General features: G+C 42.2%; 1 long non-coding RNA gene across 1 annotated transcript in view; it reads left to right on the forward strand.

The window, feature by feature from the left end:
- Positions 1-21,661, forward strand: part of LOC144682032 (uncharacterized) — an 87,926-nt gene extending 66,265 nt beyond the window's left edge. The window contains exons 4-5 of the long non-coding RNA XR_013576915.1: positions 20,696-21,226; positions 21,345-21,661. This is a non-coding gene — a long non-coding RNA (uncharacterized LOC144682032). The remainder of the gene's footprint in view (positions 1-20,695; positions 21,227-21,344) is intronic.
- The last annotated feature ends 404 nt before the right edge of the window (positions 21,662-22,065 follow it).

Genomic DNA, 22,065 nt, shown 5'->3' on the forward strand with positions numbered 1-22,065 from the left:
CAAGAAAGGAGAGAGCACGAAACTGCAGGCCAGTTAGCTCAATATCTGTCATAGGGAAATTGATGGAATCCATTATTAACGAGGTTACAGCAGGCCATTTAGGAAATCTCAATACAATTCGGCAGAGTCAATATGGTTTTGTGAAGGGGTAATCATGTTTGACTAATTTATTGGAGTTCTTTGAGGAAGTAACAAGCAAAATGAATAAAGGGGACCTGTGGATGTGCTCTACTTAGATTTCCAGAAGGCATTTGACAAGGTGCCACTTCAAAGGTTAGTACGCAAAATAAGAGCTCATGGTGTAGTGGGTAAAATATTAGCATGGAGTGATTGGTTAGTTGACAAGAAACAGAAAGTTGGCATAAATGGGTCATTTTCAGGTTGGCAAGATGTGATGAGTGGAGTGTCATAGGAATCAATGCTGAGCCCTCAACCATTTACAATTTATATCAATGATTTGATTGAAGGGACTGAAGGTATGATTGCTAAATTTGCTGATGACACAAAGATAGGTTGGAAAGTAAGTTGTGAAGAGCACATAAGGAGCCTGCAAAGATAGGTTAAGTGATTGGGCAAATATTTGGCAGATGGAGTATAATATGGGAAAATGTGAACTTGCCCACTTTGGCAAGAAGAATAGAAAAGCAGCATAATTTTTAAATGAAGAGAGGTTGCAGAGGAGATTTAGGGGGGATATAATTGAGGTGTATAAAATTGAGGGGCATAGATAGGGTAGACAGGAAGGAACTTTTCCCCTTGGTGGAGGATCAATAACCAGGGGCATAGATTTAAGGTAAAGGGCAGGAGGTTTAGAGGGGATGTGAGGAAGAATTTTTTCACCCAGAGGGTGGTAGAAATCTGGAACTCACTGCCTGAAAGGTTGGTAGAGGTAGAAACCCTCATAACATTTAAGAAGTGTTTGGATGTGCTCTTGTGATGCCATGGCATACAAGGCTATGGGCCTAGTGCTGGGAAATGTGGGATTAGAACAGTTAGGTACTTATTTGACCGGCGCAGACTCGATGGGCCGAAGGGCCTTTTTCTGTGCTGTAGACCTCTATGATTCTATGACTATGAAAGGTTTTTTTTTCTTGTCTAATGTACATCTTAGAATTAATCCTGTGTGGGACATAAGGAATGACATTTTCATGTATATATTTTACTGTAATATTAGTTTAAATTTATAGTAATTTGTTTCATTTTTACTAATCAAGACCTGGCATCTTTTAAAGTTGGTCATTTGGCATATTAACTGTGAGCTGGTTTGAGATTCTAATAATGATTAATTGGCTAAAGAGGTGAGATTAGTTGTTCACTGGCAATATTTTTCCTGTGGCATTTGGGAAAGACTGACTAATTTGAATAAAGACTGAGGGGGAATATGATAGATAGGTTTGCGCAAATTGGCAACAGGTAGGATTTAGTGACTTTTAGGCTAAATTTTCATAACATATCGGAAGTGGGACCGAAGGTGGCCTTACTGGCATATTCACATGGCTGAGCGGTGTGTGGCTTCCTGATAGGGTTCCACCTCCCAACGACTTCTGGTGCGAAATGCGGCAATTGCGATGTTTTGAAGGGTGTTAGGGCTAGGTATTCTATCTGTACACTGCTGGCATGGAGAGTGGACAGATCATGACCTCAGTCAGCATCTAACACTGATTTGGCGCCATCCAGCCATTTTGGACTTCGCTGGTGCTGTTAATGCCCCCTGAATGTATTCTGCATGAGGGAATCCCCGCTCGTGCCATTTACCGGGACCATGGCAGCTTAGTTGCTCTTCACTATCTACTTGCCATCGTTGACTTAGTGGAAGTAGCGCCTGTCTTGTTGGATGAGCTGGCAGAAGTTGTTTCAGTCAGAAGGGAGTGCTGGATCATTGGAAGAAGTGGTGCGGATTTGAAGGCCTCAGAGCGGAAAACCTACTGCCAGTCATGGGGTTCTGGTTGCAGTCCCCCCAGGGTGCTAGCATGAGGTGGAGATGGAGCTTAGACTGTGGAGGGGAGAACGTTCACAGAGGACATTTGTCCATCGTATAAAATTAGTGGAAAGTGTTGTTAGGATCTGTGAGCTTAGAGAAGTGCAATTACAGAAATTAAGATTAGTAGAAGAAATTTGATGCCATTTCTCAAAATTCTAGAAAAGCAATAGCCCAAGACTCAACAAAATATCAAATAAACTTGCCTCTTACGTTTTTAACCACTATTTCTGTAAAATTTGTTGTTACTGTTAAAGAGCGCCTCTCTCTTTGAACGACACAATTAGTTTCCCACATTTTTTCCTCCAAATTTACCCTTTCACATTTTTCTTTTCCTTATTGATATTGCCACATTTTTGGATTTGTACAGTGGATATTTTCTCAGGTTCAACATATTAGCAGCCACTCCTGCAGCAAATCTTTCCACCACACCTCTCCCACCTCGACTCTTGTTGGTTACTGGAGTTGATGCTGAATACCTAGGTAAACAGTAATAAGTGCCAGGGACCTTAACAGAGAACCTTAACTTTATACATCAGCTACTGGAATATGTTATTTGCTGCCATGTCATTCTCTTCTCTTTGAAAGGCAGACTGGATAATCATGCTGTCAAACTGAATAATCAGGCTTTGGAATCAGCAAATGGTGTAACTTACTTAAGATGAATGAACAATAAACAGTATAATACACTGAAATATATAGTTCTTTATACATAAAAGTATATAGGTACCATTTGCTTTTTTTCTGAAGATAAGAGACAATTTTCACCTAATGGTAAATTGACAGGGTCAGATCAGCCAACCGTTTATACCCTGCCTGAGTTTATTTTCTATTGATGTCAATTGAAAGTGAGATAGAGCAAGGAGTAAATGGGGTAAGGTTAGGTTAAAATGACTTCATTGACTTTAAATGTATATTTACTTATTGCACTTAAATGTAGCCTAAATCTAGCTCTGATTTTAAATGTTTGGCTGCAATAGCTTGAAACAGCAACCGACAGACATATTGGTATATTGGGCAGAAAAATAGCAAATGAAGTTCAATGCAGGGAAGTGTGAGGCAATTCATTTTGGCATAAAGAATGTGGAGAGATAGTATAAAATAAAGGGAGAAGCTCTAAAGGAGGTGCAGGAACAAAGGGACCTCGGTGTATATGTACATAAGTCATTGAAGGTGGCAGGGCATGTTGAGAGGGCAGTTAATATAGCATATGGTATCCTAAGTTTTATTAATAGGGGCATTGAGTACAAGAGCGAGGAGGTCATGTTAAACTTGTATAAGACACTAGTTAGGCCTCACCTGGAGTACTATGTCCAGTTCTGAGTGCCATACTTGAGGAAGGATGTGAAGGCATTGTAGAGAGCACAGAGGAGATTCACAAGAATGATTCCAGGGATAAATAACTATAGCTATGAGAGATTGGAGAGGTTGGGCCTGTTTTCCTTGGAGAAAAGAAGGCTGAAAGGAGACTTGATAGAGTTATTCAAGATCCTGAGGGGTATGGATAGGGTAAATAGTGAGAAACTGTTCCCTCTTAAGGGTACATCAAGAACTAGAGGGCACAGATTCAAAATAATGGGCAAAAAGAGTAGAAGTGATGTGAGGAAAATTTTTTTCACCCAGAGGGTGATTGGAGTGGAACGAGCTTCCTGAAAGGGTGGTGGAGGCAGATTTGATTGAGGTATTCAAAAGGGAATTGGACTGCTATCTGAAAAGAATGTGCAAGGTTATGGGGATAATGCCGGGGAGTGGGATTAGGTAGATTGTCCTTTCAGCAAGCCAGTGCAGACTCGATGGGCTGAATGGCCTCCACTTGCACTGTAAAGATTCTGTGTGACTGCAAACTGAAACTGACTCCCACTATCCTTCAGTAAGAGGAGGTGTCTTACCCAGAGTTATCAACCATTTGAGGAATTCAGGCTAAACATTGACCCTATTCCCCTTTTCAAAGATTTCAGAAACATCTGTCAAAGTGGCAACAACAAGCTGACTTCAAATTAAGTAAAAATCGGCAGAGTTGTAAAACGAGCTGTCGATTTGTTATAACCTGTTTTACAGTATTATTACCCCAGCCCCCCAGTGATTGGTACACTAAGGGCAACAGCAACAAATTACTCAGGTCTAGTGTCACATTCCTGTGAATGTGAGACTTATGCACAGAGCCCATTTCATTTTATTTTCTACATCAGCTTTTAGTTTGATTTAAATGTAATATTAGGAAAATATTGAAATTTAGTGTTTCAGTTGGCTTCAATGGTCTCTGAAAATGTTGAAGGAAATAATTGGGGGAAAATGTCCTTCTCCAAGCAGTGCTATTGCTGTCATCATCGTAAAAATATCATTTGGGTCGTGTTGGTTGTAAAACTGGTGATTTGTGCCTTTGTAGCGCACTCGATGATACTTTTAAATGTTATTAAATTAGGAGGAGAAATGTTGGTGTACTCCAGCTGTTATTTTGAGGTGGGCACTAATGAGAGCTAGCACAGCAGTGAAAACTTGTTTTGACTCCTGTCACGAGCACAGCATACACCACTGCCTGTTTTGATGTTACAAAGCTTGATTCATAAAATGCATAGGACAAATGTTGCTAAAGGTGTCCCATTAGTTTATTGATTTTTTTAAAAAGAACTTGGGTTCCTAAACATTTTTACATTATCTTCTTACTCCTTTTGTTTTATTCAATGTGAGTTCTATTTTAAATGTCCTTTCCTGTTTGTATCATTCTAAGATCAGCAGAGTAGCTCTGTGGCAACTTACATGACAAAAGAGAAGGATAAGTTGTATGGGGCTAGGGAAGGGTCTTTGCAAATATTTACCCCTAGTTTCCTCATGTCAAGACACATAGGCGGGATAACATGGCCTAGGTTACTGGTACAAACACATTCTGCCAATCAGAGGCATCAAAATTTAACCCATAATTCCCTGCATTAAGGACTATCCCTGCTGGTTGTATATACTTTGCTGACCTCAGCTGGAATATTTGCTGAACTGCAAACTCTAAAACAGACAAAGGCCCCCGTTCACATTACAAAAAAAATACCTTGGCAGAAGCCCAGGAAAAGAAAAGCTTCTATACACATGCAGGAACTTCAACAAACAGGCATTCATATCAACCTTCTCACATGTTGGACAAATTGAAAAATTAATGTTTAGTAACTTTATTTTTACAGGCACTGCAACCTTTACTATATAGTCTTCAAGCATTCCTTATTATTTAGGTAAGTGCAAGGCTTATGGAGACCAACATGTTCTGTTCTTAAAAAAATTGGATTCCTGGGAAAGTTCAGTTTAAGTCACTGTAACCTCGACAGGAACTGTTAACACAAATGCTCAGAGTTCCCTGCAAAGAACTGGAACAGATTTGGCGAAAATGATTACAAGCTGAGAAAACCCAGGACTAAACATATGTTAAGGAATAAACCACCAGTGGCTGCAGTAAATATGCACTCTCTTGAAAGCAATGCCGCAATCACTGTCTGGGTTAGTTTGAAGAGGACTGCCTAATATTTCACAGGAGCTGGCTTCTTCTACTCTAAAGCTTTGATTTTTGAAATGTGCTTTTCCTCATCCTTTTAAAGAATCACCTTCCAACATTTTAATTCTCACTCTGTCATGTTTTTTAAATCTCACTGTCTCTGGATTTTTAAGTTCTTCTCTCCCAAGTGTTTATTCAACATCCTGTTCTCCATGCTGCATTCTGAAGTCCTGCTTTCCCTTTTTTTTTAAGGAAACCTGCTCTCCCAGCTTTTTGGCTCTTACTGGCTGATTGAGAGATCTTTCCCCCTCTTCCCAATGCGGCTGCATAATGCTGCAGAAAATTGAGTGAAAATAAGATTGTTGAAGAGGCAAAGAAGAGAAAATTTAGAAAAGAAATTCAAAACACTGATAAAATCAGTGTGCAACTAGAAATGTTCCTGTATTCATGTCCATAAATACATTCAGCCTCAGAATCCTCTCGCTGATTGTAGATCAGTGTTTCATATCCATGTCATCAACTTACCATTAGCTATATACTGACCTTTGGGTGTTGCTCCATTCACCTTGTGAGTTGCAGCTTCTCCTTTACTCTAATTGCTGGAGAAGACAGACCATAACAGGGAGAAAACATACATTTCCTACATTACAACACTGACTACACTTCGAAAGTATCTCACTGCCTGGAAAGTGCATTGGGATGTCCTGAGATCATGAAAGGCGCTATTAAAATGCAAGTCTTCCCTTCTTTACTTGAGGACAAGCCCCTAACATTCATCCTCCAACTTCATATGAGCAAGAACTCTTACCCTGAAAAGGAAGGCTATTGATTGTACTAAAGGTAGGCGACTTCTGTCAGCTCACAGTTTGTGATAACCTTCTGTTGCCTTGTTTTCTTCAATTTGTTCATTCACTTACTGGTGAAAGAACACACTGAAGTACTTTGCCATAGCAATCCTATTAAAAGCTGTATGAGAAGGTTGCTCATAAAGATGCCTTTATATGTGGCTTTCCTTTTCTTTTTCTCTAGGTGTATCAGAGGAAGCTGAGCCAGTCCCTGGTGCCATTGAGCAAACCAATACTTAACAGTACAGTTACTCATTCGATCCTCTCAACACCAGCTCCAGATATAGCCACTTCAGGAGATCGAGACAGTAAGCTAGAAGTGATTGGACTGGGTGAGATGTTTGGTGTAAGTGAGCAGGAATAGGTGGTGTGGTAGAGAAGGAGAAGATTTAAGTTTGTGCATGTGAAGTCACGCTTAGGGATAAAGTCATTACTGTTAATTCATTCAAATACAAGGTTGAGAAGGTCTTCTGCATTAGGGATTTTTGAATGGCTCTTACAGCTGGCTACAGGTTGTTTTCTACAGCCTCTTCAAGCTGCTCTTCCTTCTCTTAGTGGTCCCCTTACTGTGCCTGGCATCTTCCTTCTTTGGGGCCTCCATAATGCTGCCTCGTGTTTGGAGAAATTATGAAACAGGTGCCAAGATCCTTGAAGCCTTAGTTAGGCTAAAAGCATAAGAACATAAGAAATAGATCATATGACCCATCAAGCCTGCTCCGCCATTTGATACGACCATGGTTGAACTTTGGCTACAACTCCACTTTCTTACCTGCTCCCCATATTCCTTGATTACCTGTGAGACCAAAAATCTGTCCATCTACCCCATGATAATTTCTCCTGCCTCTGCCTCTTAGAGACCAATGTTTACTTTCGCAACTCTCCATTTTATGAAAGCCATACTTACCTGCTCATCGGGAATGGAGGTCGGAAACTCCAAGTCTCGACAGTCTTTGGACTTCCAGTGCATGCAGAGGCCGGGAGCGGGCAGCACATGCACAGTTCAGCATCTTTTATGTTCTTTGGGCTGAGGACCGGCTCAGCGTGCTTGTGCAGAAAAGGAATGGCACGAAAAACCCAGGTCAAGTGATTGGGTGTGGGGTGCCATGGCCAGCAAGTGTCCCGGACAGGGAGAGGTGCCAAACATGGAGGGTGGGGGTGGACAGGGAGAGGTCACATGAAGTGTCCCAGACAGGGCTGAAGGGAGGAGGACAGGGAGAGGTCCCATGAAGTTCCCCAGATAGGGGACAAGGGAGGGGGACAGAAACAAGACCCGGTTAAGTCCAGTTAAAAGAAAGGAGCAGAGAAACAGGCTCCAATTAGAGAAAAGGGCTGTGCGGAGCAAACTTTAAGTGAAGTGGGCTTGGGAGAAGCCCTGGTAATCGAAAAGGGTTCAGAAGAAGCCCTGAAGTTCCAATAAGGCAGCCGAAGGTTGGCGACTCTATCCTGTAGGCTGTTGGGGTAAAGGTACCCCTGTGGAGCTGTAGGGTTCTGTATGGCGTGGCCGAAGATCTGAAATTATGCTTGTAAGTTGATGCTGAGTGTACTTGGGAACCCAGGGGAATGGAATCACGGAAAGCAGGATTGAAACCCTGCGAGGTAGGTTGTCGTTGAAGCCGTCCAAGTTGGAGTGACTTTTGAAGAGAATTCCAAGGCAAGATCTTTGAAGGTGAAGATTAGAAACCCTCATGAGAGAGATGGTGTTTCAGTGGGATTGGTTGACTCACAGTATGACTAATGTCTGGCTGGACTGTTAAGAAATCCATGGAATCTATTTTTGGTCACATGTCATTTATTGTGTAGGGTGGTATGTCTGGTCACAGTCTGACTGTTAATTCACATGTACCCCATACTTACCCTGAATAGAAACATAGAAAATAGGAGCAGGAGTAGGTCATTTGGCCCTTCGAGCCTGTTCCGCCATTCAGTATGATCATGGCTGATCCTCTATCTCAATGCCATATTCTCACTCTCTTCCCCAACCCCTTGACACCTTTAGAGACTAGAAATCAATCTATTTCTTCTTAAGTATATTCAGTGACTTGGCCTCCACAGTCCTCTATGGTAGAGAATTCCACATGTTCACCACCCTATGAGTGAAGAGGTTTCTCTTTATCTCAGCCCTAAAAGGCCTACCCCATATCCTGAGACTTTGACCCCTTGTTCTAGACCCCCAGCCAGAGGAAACATCATCCCTGTATCCAGTCTGTTCAGCCCTGTCAGAATTTTATACGTTTCAAAGAGATCCCTTCTCATTCCTCTAAATACCAGTGAATACAGGCCTAGTTGACCCAATCTCTCCTCATACGACAATTCTTCCATCCCAGGAATCATTCTAGTGAACCTTCACTGCACTTTCTCTATGGCAAGTATATCCTTTCTTAGGTAAGGAGAACAAAACTGCACACAAAACTCCAGGTGTGGTCTCACCAAGGACCTGTACAGGTGCAGTAAGACATCATTGTTCCTGTACTCAACTCCTCTTGCTGTGAAGGCCAACATACCATTTGCCTTCCTAATTGCATGCTGCACCTGCACGCTTGCTTTCAGTGATTGGTGTGCAAGGGCACCCAGGTCCCTTTGTGAGGCACAATATGTTATGTTGATAGAAGCACTCTGTGCTGAGCATCAGGTCAACCTGATTAAGGTTGATGACAACAAGAAACTCGGCGAATGGGTAGGCCTGTGTAAAATAGATTGAGAAGGTTGTAGGCTGCAATTGTGTTATTGTCAAGGATTATGGCAAAGACTCACAAGCTAAGGATGTCATTGAAACTATTTCAGAGGAAAGTGATATGTTTCATAAATAAAAAAATATTTCCCAAACGATCAGCATTTAAATAATACTCTGCCATTCTGTTTTTCCTACTGGAGTAGGTAACTTCACACTTACCACGTTATACCGCATCTGCCATGTATCTGCCACTCACTCAACTTGTCTAAATTGCCTTGAAACCTCTTAACATCGTCCTCACTACTCACATTCCCACCGTGTCTTCAGCAAACTTGGAAATATTACATTTGGTTCCCTCATCCAAATCACTGATATATATTGTGAACAGCTGGGGCCCAAGCACTGATCCCTGCAGTACCCAATTGTTAGAGTATAAGATGGAAGTTGTAAATTGTTTTATCTTTCCCATCTTGTATCGTAAAGTTTACTTTTGTTTGTTCAAAGCCCGTGGAATCTTGTGGCTTTGTTTTATTAGCAAGTATCTTGAATCTCAAACTTTGTCTACTTTAAACAAAACTTTATTAGTCCCTAACTGGATCTCACCAATCACTGGGGGCCTGGCCAACTTGTAAAAGCTCTTACAATCTGTTTATATATGCTAGTTACTTTAATCTCATTCTGTTTTATCTCCTTTTTTAAATCAACTTTTTGGTGGCCCTTCCCTGTTTCCTAAAACACTCCCAATCCTGAGATTTACTACTAATCTTTGCAACATTATAATATAAGCCACTCCTTGCTGTGCTGCTGTTCCTTCCCTATCTATTCAAGTACCTGATGCTTCACCTTGCCACTGTTGAGCTCAGTGATTACTCTGGTGGATGCATGCTCCTCATTACAATTGATTCAGCTGATACAGAAGGGTGGTCATGGCTCATAATTATAGAGCATAGCCTTCATTACCAGAAAAGCATTCTGAAACTTACCTTTGTGCATGAAATACATGTGACACAGTGATAAAGACATTGTAACATATGTCTGGCAAGCCAGCTTTGACTTGCATAATCCATTGCTGATGGGTACACATGAATGAATATTCAAAGAGTGAAGTCCTTTCCTTTTCATGTAGGTCATGGTGCAATGCAACCCGTATCCAGGCTTATGTTGCTCTTTCACAAGCACTTGTAAATCTAAGCTTGCACAGACCCTGGTTCTTTGACTAATGGTGGCGTGTGTGCCTCTCCTAGCAGATTCTGGTATGGGGAATGGGTAGGTGGCTGCTCTGGCTCCTATAATTCCACCTGCCTGAGTTACTTTTGTTGGTTCTTTTTTTAAATTCAAAAATAAAATATAAAGGGAAATTCTTATGGAGAAACCCATTGTGATAATGTTGTTAGAGTTTAAATGTTTCCTTGATTACAGCAAAGGATCCGGTTAACCTTAATGGCAAAAGGGAAAACAGAACAAGTAAAAAAGTGAAGAGATGCTCCTACTAATTTTCGTGCAAGGAAGAAAGAACTTGCATTTTTATGGTGCCTTTCAAGACCTCAGGGTGTCCCTAAACACTTTATAACCAGTAGAAGTTCAGTCACTGCTCTAATGTAGAAAAATCAGCAGCCAATTGGCACACAGCAAGGTCCCCAAAATAACAATGAAACAAATGACCAGCTCACCTTTTTTTTAAGATGTTGGTTGAGAGATGACTATTGACCAGGACATTGGGAGAACTCTTGGCTCTTCTTCAAAATAATGCCACGGGACCTTTTAGTCTACCTGACAGGACAGGCAGGGCCTCGGTTTAACCTCTCACTGAAAGGGATTTTAAATCTATTCCTGTAAACAGATATGAGCACTAATTTGTATTATTGAAAGGAGGAACCACTCGTGATTATTTCAAAAATTTCTAAAGTTGTTGAATTCACCCCCCCTGGCGGCATTCCGTAGGGATCGTTCCCTCCGGGACACCCTGGTCCACTCCTCCATCACCCCCTGCTCCTCAGCCCCCACCTATGGCACCTCCCCATGCCCACGCAGAAGATGCAACACCTGCCCCTTCACTTCCTCTCTCCTCACCGTCCAAGGGCCCAAACACTCCTTTCAAGTGAAGCAGCATTTCACTTGCATTTCCTCACCTTAGTCTACTGCATTCATTGCTCCCAATGCGGTCTCCTCTACATTGGAAAGACCAAACGCAAACTGGGCGACTGCTTTGCAGAACACCTGCGGTCTGTCCGCAAGAAAGACCCAAACCTCCCTGTCGCTTGCCATTTTAACACTCCACTCTGCTCTCTTGCCCACATGTCTGTCCTTGGCTTGCTGCATTGTTCCAGTGAAGCCCAACGCAAACTGGAGGAACAGCACCTCATCTTCCGAGTAGGCACTTTACAGCCTTCCGGGCTGAATACTGAATTCAACAACTTTAGATCTTAAACTCCCTCCCCCATCCCCACCCCCATTTCCGTTTCTTCCCCCTCCCTTTTGTTTTTTCCAATAATTTATATAGATTTTTCTTTTCGCACCTATTTCCATTATTTTTAAATCTATAACTTTAATACCCTGTCAGTCTTTCCACCCCACCCCCACTAGAGCTGTACTTTGAGTGTCCTGCCATCCATTCTTAATTAGCACATTCTCTTAGATAATATCACCACCTTTAACACCTCCCTGTTCCTTTGTCTGTAACATCTTTTGATTATCTGCTCCTATCACTGCTTGCTTGTCCTTACAACCAACCCCCCCAAACTTATCTCCCCCCAACCCCTCCCCCTCCCCCCTCCCCCCGACCTTAAACCAGCTTATATTTCACCCCTCTCCTAATTTCACTCAGTTCTGCTGAAGGGTCATGAGGACTCGAAACGTCAACTCTTTTCTTCTCCACCGATGCTGCCAGACCTGCTGAGTTTTTCCAGGTAATTCTGTTTTTGTTTTGGATTTCCAGCATCCGCAGTAGTTTTTTGTTTTTATAGCTGTATTTAAAGTTGTTAAGTCACCGGGGCCGACTGAGTTGTATCGAGGTTACTGAGGGTGGTAAGGGTAGAAATTGTGGAGACATTGCCCATAATTGTCCAAGCCTCCTTAGCTACAGGTGTAGTGCCAGAGGACTGGAGAATTTGCAAAAGTTACACCCTTGTTCAAAAAAGAGTGCAAGGATAAGCCCAGCAATTACAAGCCAGTCAGTTTAATTTTAGTGGTGGGGAAGCTTTTAGGAATGATAGTGCGAGAGAAAACAGCCACTTGACAAATGTGGATAAATTAAGGAAAGTCATGAATTTGTTAAAAGTAAACCAAATTTAACTAATTTGATTGAGGTTTTGATGAGGTAATGGGGGGGTTGATGAGGGTCATGTAGTTGATATGGTGTACATGGACTTCCAAGGAGCATTTAATAAAGTACTGTATAACAGGCTTGTCAGCAAAGTTCATGCCCATGGAATAAAAGGGACAGTAACAGCATGGATACCAAGTTGGCTGTGTGACAGGAAACCGTAGTTGTGAACGTTTTTTCTTTCGATTTGGAGGAAGGTTTATCGTCAGGCACTCTGAGTTGGTTTTAAGACCACTGTCTTTCTTGATTCATATTAATGACCTAGATCAATGTAAATAATACAAATGACCAATTGTAAATAATTTCAAAATGTGTGGATTACACAACTCTTGGGAGTATTTTGAACTGTAAGGATTCTGATATACTTCAAGAGGACGTAGACAGGCTGGTGGAATGGGCTGACAACTAGCAGATTAAATTTAATGCAGACAAGTGTGAAGTGATTCATTTTGATAGGAAGAACAAAGAGGTGCAATATAAAATAAAGGGTACAATTCTAAAGGGGTGCAGAAGCAGAGGGACCTGGGGCTATGTGTGCACAAACCGTTGAAGCTGGCAGGCCAGAGGGCAGGTTGAGAAAGTGGTTAATAAGGCATAAGGGAACTTGGGCTTTCTAAATAGAGGCGTAGAGCATAAAAACAAAGAGAACCTTTATAAAACAATGGTTCAGCCTCAACTGGAGTATTGCATCCAATTCTAGGCACCACACTCTAGGAAGGATGTGAAGAAGAGTGAAAAAAAGACTCACGAGAATGGTTCCAAGGATGAGGGGCTTCAGTTATGAGGATTAATTGGAGGAGCTGTGGCTATTCTCCTACTTAGAAAAGAGAAAGATTTGATAGAGGTGTTCAAAATCATGAGGAAACTGGACAGGGTAGATAGGGAGAAATTATTTCCATTGGTGAAAGGGTCAAGAACCAAAGGACAATGATAGAGGGTGATTGGCAAAACAATTAAAGGCAACATGAGGAAAAACATTTTTACACAGAGTGGTTAGGATCTGGAATGCACCAAGAGTGTGGTGGAGACTGATTCAATTGTGGTTTTCAAGGGAATTGGATACTTTCCTGAAGGGAAAATATTTGCAGGGCTTTGGGGGATAAGGCAGGGAAGTAGGACTATCTGAATTCTTGCAGAAAGCCAACACAGAAGTGACATCTGAATGGCCTCCTTCAGTGCTGTAATCATTCTACGATTCTGATTCTATGAGACGGTTAGGACACTTTTCCTCTGGATCTGTTTGTTTTGTTCTTGGATGGTGAGCATCATTGGTTCGGCCAGCATTTGTTGCCTGTTCCTAATTGCCTGTGAGAATGTGGTGATGAGCCACCTTCTTAAATTGCTGCAATCCATCTGGTGCAGGTACACCAGTGACATTAGGGAGTTCCAGGATTTTGACCCACTGACAGTGAAGGATTGGTGATATAGTTCCAAATCAGGTTGGTGTGTGACTTGGAGGGAACCTTACAGGTGATGGTGTTTCTATCTGTCTGCTGCCCTTATTCTTCTAGATGGTAGAGTCTATGGGTTTGGAAGGTTCTGTCAAAGGAACTTTGGTGAGTGCTGCAGTGCACCTTGTAGATGGTGCACACTGTTGCTGCTGTGTGCTGGTGAGGAAGTGACTGGTAGGTGGGGTGCCGATCAAGAGGGCTGATTTGCCTTGGTTGGTTCAAACTTCTTGGGTGTTGTTGGAGCTACATTTATCCAGACAAGTAGAAAGTATTCCATCACAGTCCTGACATGTACCTTGTAGATGGTGGACAGGCTTTTGGGGGTCAGGAGGTGAGTTACTTGTTGCAGAATTCCCAACCACTGACCTGCTTTTGTTGCCATAGTATATACATGGCTGGCCAAGTTAAGTTTCTGATTAGTGATAACCCCCAGGATGGTGATGGTGGGGCATGCAATATGGCAATGCCGATGAATATGAAGGAGAGATGGTTAGATTCTTTCTTGTTGGAGATGGTCATTGCCTGGCACTTGTGTGGCACAAATGTTACTTGCCACTTAATAGTCCAAGTCTGAATGTTGCCTGGGTCTTGCTGCTTGCGGGCATGAACTGCTTCAGCATCTAAGGAATTGAAAATAGTACTGAACGCTGCGCAACCATCAGTGGATGTCCCCACTTCTGATTTCATGTTGGAAGGAAGGTCATTGATGAAGCAGCTAAAGATGGTTGGGCCTAGGACACTTCCCTGAGGAACTCCTGCAGTGCTGTCCTGGGGCTGAGATGATTGACTTCCAACAGCCACAACTATCATCCTTTGTGCTAGGAATGACTTCAACCTACAAATAGTTTTCCCCCTGTTCCCCATTGACTTCAATTTTGCTAGGGCTCCTTAATCTCACACTTGGGGCAGAATTTTATGGCCCCGTTTCAGCAGGGACGGGGCCGTAAAATGTGGGGAGCCATTATAAACCTCATTGACTTCTGTGGGAACGTAAAATCCCGCTGCCGTAAAATTCTGCCCTTGGTCAAATCCCATCTTGATGTAAGGGGCAGTCACTCTCACCACACCCCTGGAATTCAGCTCCTTTGACCCAAGGCTGTAATGGGGTCAGAAGCTGATTGGCTCTGGCGGAACCCAAACTGCACATTGGTGAGCAAAGTGCTGCTGTGTAAACACTGCCTGATAGCACTGTTGATGACCCCTTCCATCATTTTACTGAAGATTGAGAGTAGACAGATGGGGCAATAATTGGTTGGGTAAGTTTTGTCCTGCTTTTTGTGGACAGGACATATCTGGGCAATTTTCCACATTGTCTGGTAGATGCCAGTGTTATAGCTGTACAGCTTACAGTTGTGTGTCAGGAAGATATAATAATTCTCATAATGTTATTGGAATTTATTGTAAAATAGTGTGTCTGTGTGTGACTCCATTGGATTAAAGGCAGCTGGTCTGAAGGCTTTGATGTAAACATGGTAAACATGGGGGAAGTTTAGCATGTAAGGTGTAAAAGGACATTTGCATTTTTTAATTAACCAGACTAGATTGTTTTCAAAAGAGGGAGTGAAATATGTCATCTAGCCAGGTGAAGTTCAGACACAGCGTGGTTATTTTTCCCAAAAATTACTGGTGAAACTTAGTACTATGAGAGATTTTTATTATCAGAAAGGTAAAGTCCAAAGACATAGTGAAACAATGGGAATTTGCATTCAAAGGGGAAAGTAAGTATAAAGGAGCAAAGGCTGTGTGTAAGGGTAGGCATTTTAGGATTTTACAAGTGTGAAAAGCCTTCAGCATCTATGCCTATGAAGTAATGAAGTTAAGAAGACTCACTTTGAATTGGATTGTCAGGGTATCATGTTTCTTTGCCTGGGTCTTTTAAAATCTGTTTCTTACTGTTGCCTTAATGTAAGTGTAACTGGGGGTCAGATTAAGTAAGAGATTTAGAAGTTATTACAGTACTAATTTGTAGACATATGTATGTGCTTAAAACCATTTCTCTAATTAATAAATGTTTAATCTAGATTTGCAAAAACCTATAAGACTTGGTGGTCTTGTTACTATTGAATTCAAGGCACACATCTCAAAATTTATATAAATTGTAAAACAAGTTGTGTCAGTTGTTTCAAGTATCCTTTTGGGATTTGAACAATTCAGCATTTACCATCTGATATGCCATAACATTGTGGCCAGGAGATCAATCTTAACTGAGATCCCAGAATTGCTCTGCAGAATTGGCAACCCTAGAATTCTACAAACGCACAAAAAAATTAATGCAACTATATAAAGGCAGAGGGTAATTGCTCTACATTATATTGTCACTGTGGAGAGATCGTTTTCTTTACCTTCATGAAGTTGCAAACACCTCTGGTTCAAGTCCTTGTGATTCCTATCTCAATATATAGTCTTCTGTCTCCACACTTATCTTGGCTCATTCCTTGTCCTTCATAGTGCTATAACTGCTTCTGGCATGCGCATTTGGTACACCCAGGCAGCAGTTCTGGGTTCCCTCCAAGTAAAGCTTCCAGAAGTCCACAGATGAAGTAAGCAGGAGCACCAGTGAACAACTGAGTGGATGCTGCATCATGTAAAAAGGTCAGCCTGATTCTCCAACTAAGGAATAAAATAATGTGCAGCAAAAAGTAGGTAAGCTCCAAGCAAACTTTTCTCCTCAGTTACCAGTGGTGGTGCTTGGGATACGGGACAATATCGGGGGCCTTCCACTGAAACTGGGAGCAAGCCTTCAAACTGTTACGTTGATGCAGTAGACTACATGTCAGGAATGGGCAATAATTACCAACCTTGCCAGTGATGCCCATATCCCGAGAATAGACAAAAAATATGGATACGGCCCCTCTGGCAGGATTTTCCAGTCTCGCCGAAGCCAATGGACTTTTGAATGGCTCGCTGCATTTTCCGGCCCCACCCCCGCCATGATGGGGTCTTAAAATTCCACCCATTATCTTGGCAGAGCTCCGATCACAGAATCACAGAATCTCACAGTGCAGAAGAGGCCCTTCGGCCCATCGAGTCTGCACCGACACGTGAAAAACACCTGACCTACCTACCTAATCCCATTTACCAGCACTTGGCCCATAGCCTTGAATGTTATGACATGCCAAGTGCTTATCCAGGTACTTTTTAAAGGATGTGAGGCAACCCGCCTCCACCACCCTCCCAGGCAGCACATTCCAGACTGTCACCACCCTCTGGGTAAAAAAGTTTTTCCTCATATCCCCTCTAAACCTCCTGCCCCTCACCTTGAACTATGTCCCCTCATGACTGACCCTTCAACTAAGGGGAACAGCTGCTCCCTATCCACCCTGTCCATGCCCCTCATAATCTTGTACACCTCGATCAGGTCACCCTTCAGTCTTCTCTGCTCCAACGAAAACAACCCAAGTCTATCCAACCTCTCTTCATAACTTAAATGTTTCATCCCAGGCAACATCCTGGTGAATCTCCTCTGCACCTCCTCCAGTGCAATCACATCCTTCCTATAATGTGGCGACCAGAACTGCACACAGTATTCCAGCTGTGGCCTCACCACTATACAACTCCAACATGACCTCCCTACTTTTGTAATCTATGCCTCGATTGATAAAGGCAAGTATCCCATATGCCTTTTTCACCACCCCACTAACATGCCCCTCCACCTTCAGAGATTTATGGACACACACACCAAGCTCCCTTTGTTCCTCAGAACTTCCTAGTGTCATGCTGTTCATTGAATACTTCCTTGTCAAATTACTCCTTCCAAAGTGTATCACCTCACACGTTTCAGGGTTAAATTCCATCTGCCACTTATCTGCCCATTTGACCACCCCGTCTATATCTTCCTGTAGCCCAAGACACTCAACCTCACTCTAAACCACCCGGCTTAATTCCTAAATTCCTGACTTAAATTCCTAAATAGTGGCCATCACGATGTTGTTGCAGAGAGCTACTATATTTATTTTGCTCTTAGCCTTAACTAACATTTATGCCATTAGGTATAATTAACAGACTGCTGTGCAAGTACTATATTTAACAATTTATTTTCAGAGATCCTTTCTTCCAGCAACTTAATTCCTGGCATAGCTTGTAAACTTAACCTTTTGAAATAATTTAAATCTTGTAATATTAAAATTTACATTCCATCCAAGATATTTTACTACACAACTAATAAGGGTTTAACCTGGCAGAAATTATTCAGATAATGTCTGGCAATGTTCAGATTTTAGAAGCTCCTTTGCTTCTCCTGAAGCATGAAGTCTGGCTGAAACTATTCTAGTTTTTTTATTGGTAGAACTGTTTTTCCCTTTAAATAGTTTGCACTGTAGTAAGACCAGATCTTATTGCTTGTTGGAGCTGTTTTTCTTCCAACAAAAGAGAAACCAGTACTTAGAGTACATTTTGCTCTGACATTACACCACTGGTGTACTTAAAGAGGATAATCACACAAAGACAAACACTCAGCACCAGGGCAACATCAGGAGGGAAAACACAGTGTGGTATAAACACCAACACCAGCATTGTGCCGATAAACCCATACTAAAATACATCTATGTTAGTGTAAGATGCATCCATGTGCCAAAGCAAATATTCCATCTTGGGGTGAAATGTCTGCTTCTTTGCAATTAAAGACTGCATTATACTCACATCTACTTACCTTTAAAGTAACCACATATAGGCTTATGCAAATACTATGGGCCCAGACAACATGCCATCAATAGTACTGAAGACTCGTGCTCCAGAACTTGCCACATGCCTAGCCAAGCTGTTCCAGTACAGCTACAACACTGGCATCTATCCGGCAATGTGGAAAATTGCCCAGGTATGTCCTGTACACAAAAAGCAGGGCAAATCCAATTACAATTACCCAGCCAATAACTGCCCCATCAGTCTATTCTCGATCATCAGTAAAGTGATGGAAGATGTAATCAACAGTGCTATCAAGTGGCACTTACTTAGCAATAACCTGCTCACTGGCATTCAGTTTGCCATCTGCCAAGGCCACTCAGCTCCTGACCTCATTACAGCCATGGTTCAAACATGGACAAAAGAGCTGAACTCCAGAGATGTGGTGAGAATGACTGCCTATGACATCAAGGCAGCATTTGACCGAGTGTGGCATCAAGGAGCCCTAGCAAAACTGGAATCAATGGAAATTAGGGGGGAAGGTCTCTCCTATTTGGAGTCATACCTAGCACAAAGGAAGATAGTTGTGGTTGTTGGAGATCAATCATCTCAGTTCCAGGACATCACTGCAGGAGTTCCTCAGGGTAGTGTCCTAGGCCCAGCCATTTTCAGTTGCTTCATCAATAACCTTCCTTCCATCATAAGGTCAGAAGTGGGGATAAAAGCAAAAAAACTGCGGATTCTGGAAATCTGAAATAAAAACAGAAAATGCTGGAACAACTCAGCAGATCTGACAGTATCTGTGGCGAGAGAAACAGAGTTAACGTTTCAAGCCTGGTATGACCCTTCTTCAGAGCTGAAAAGAAGTAGAAATGTGATTAAATTTATCTTGTTTAAGGGCGTTGGGGCAGGTGAACGTGGATAGAAGGCCAGCGATAGTTGGGGACTAAGGAGAGACTGACAATGATGTCATGGACAAAAAGACAAAGGGAGTGTTAATGGTAGTGGTAAGGGCTAAAGGAGGTGCTGATAGTGGCATAAAGGTGAGAAAGCAAAATGTGTTAATAGCACATTCACTCTGTGAAAGAACAACATGGAACAAGTAACAGATGGCCCTTTTGGTGGTGGGGGTGGGGGAATGGCAGAGGTTGGGGAAAAAGGATGGAAACAGAGATAAAAAGGGAATAAAACAATGAATAAATGAGTAAAAATAAGTGGATAAAAATAAATTTTAAAAATGAGGGGATTAAAAAAGGAGTGAAGATAGAGGAGAGAGTTCATTGTCTGAAATTGTTGAACTCAATGTTAAGCCCGGAAGGCTGTAAAGTGCCTAATTGGAAGATGAGGTGCTGTTCCTCCAGCCCACAGAAGTCCATGACATTCTTGTTGGTCTCTCTTTAGCCCCTACATATCGCTGGCCTTCTATCCAGCTTCAACCCTCTTAAACAGTATAAATTTAATCACATTTCTACTTTTTAGCTCTAAAGAAAGGTCATACAGACTAGAAATGTTAACTCAGAAGTGGGGATGTTCGCTGATGATTGCACAATGTTCAGCACAATTCGCGACTCCTCAGATACTGAAGCAGTCCATGTCCAAATGCAGCAAGACCTGGTCAATATCCAGGCTTGGGCCGACAAGTGGCAAGTAAACTCGCGCCATATGAGTGTCAGGCAATGACCATCTCCAACAAGAGAGAATCCAACCATCACCCCTTGATGTTCAATGGCATTACCACCCCTGAATCCCCGACTATCAACATCTTGGGGGGGTTACCATTGACCAGAAACTGAACTGGACTAGCCATATAAATACTGTGGCTACAAGAGCAGGTCAGAGACTAGAAATTCTGTGGGCGTCCAAGGAGGGGGTCTGGAGCTCGGGGGGATGCATTAGGAGGTCTGGGGGGGTGTTCGGAGGTCAGGGGGTCCGAGGTCTGGGCAGGGGGGTCCGAGGTCGGGGTGGGGGGAGGGTTTCTCGTGGCGGGGGGGAGTTGGGTTAGTCGAGGAGGGGGGTAATGGAGGGAGTCCTGTGGTTTCTTTACAACAGTTACCTAGAAGTTAGAAGAGGTTTTAATTCTGCTAACTTTTTCTGGGTAACTATTGGTGTAACCCCAGTGGAACCATCGAAGTTTGTGATTTAAATCGCATTTTCTGATGGTTCCCAGTGCAGCACAAATATCCAGAGGAAATTAGGACTTTGGGCAATTGCCGGGCAAACTCTTGCCTGGGAATTGCCAGTTGACTCCCCCACCATGCGGACCACCCCTGCAACTGGACTCCCAACCCCCCGCATGTTTTCAATATTTTATGTTTTCCATTCATTTTTTTCTCCAGAAACTTTTCCTGCAGGAGGTGAAGCGCAATGAAGAATGTCTTCCATGGTTCTTCAGGTAAGTCTTGTTCAGCATATCAATTAAGCAGTCGTGGCAAAGAAAATAACAATTGTGCTGAAAATTATTGCCGTTTACTTGATATCCAGAGGGATTCCCCAAGGCATCTTTTGGGCACCCACCCAAATCCTACGCTGGGGAGCCCGGAAGTTACGGGCCAGCATGTTGTGAAGCTGGTCCATCACACCAACTTCCATATTGAATTGCAGTGCTTTAGGCTGTGTGTGAGCAACCCCCTTCATTGGCAAGTAAAATTCCTCCCATTGTCTGGATTAAAAGATTTAGAAGATTAAATTCATCCCTTTAATTCTGAGTAACACTAGTGCTAATTATATAGTTGCCATAGTCCCAGTTTACAGAGATGACCAATAAACAACTATTGTTTATGTGTAACTACAGAGATGCACATTGAAAGGTCAGAATGAACAGAGTATCATGTAGGCTCCAGAGCATGTTATCCAGTGAACCTGAACAGGTGTGTTTTTATTAGAAGTTATAAAGACAAAAGCATGCACTGCTGTTTGCCTTAGTTTCAGTTGCTATGTGATACACCTCAATTGCTGACTGATTGACAATTTTATTTGCTACCGTAGAAACACTTGGCCTGCCCACCACAAACAACAAAAAGATGTGATATTTAAATGTCAAGGAGAATGGAGCTTTTAGATCTGCTGCGGATTTAGCTGAAAGCATGTATGTTGGAGCTCGACAGATCTGAGCACCCGCTAAACTTATCCAATAAGTAAGTCAAAGGATGGGCTGCTATAGCAGTAAGGGCACTATTGTGGTGGATGGATCTCACAAAGATCAAGATCATCCTCAACAAGAAACGACAGACCAGGGTTCCAAAACTGAAAATCCTATCATGGAAAACCTACCAAATGTGGAGAATGAAGAGCCTAAAGATTGAATAAGGAACATGAGAAGAGACTTGGTGGGATACACAAGGTTGCATGTACATTTATTTCTAATTTAATCTCATTTATTTGTCTTTGTCAGTAAGGGATTCATTGCCAGACAGGAATTACCTGGGACTTTTTTGTTTGATTTGTTTCTGGTGTTAATTAACTCAATTATTTCATCCCCAGGCTTCATGAATGAAATGCAGTGAAGGAATCAAACCTGAAATGTTTTCCTGGAAGTTAAAACAAATCAGTTGTCTTCATTGTCAAGATGTCCAGTTGCAGTAATACAAAGGATTCATCTTTTCAAAATATTTTCAACTGAAATCATTGCAACCTTCAGATAGTTTGATTGACATGAAACCAGTAGAATTATGTTTGAAACTGAATCATATTGCATTGATCAATTGTA

Source organism: Cetorhinus maximus, chromosome 6, assembly GCF_964194155.1.
Source record: "Cetorhinus maximus chromosome 6, sCetMax3.hap1.1, whole genome shotgun sequence".
Classification (NCBI taxonomy): domain Eukaryota; kingdom Metazoa; phylum Chordata; class Chondrichthyes; order Lamniformes; family Cetorhinidae; genus Cetorhinus; species Cetorhinus maximus.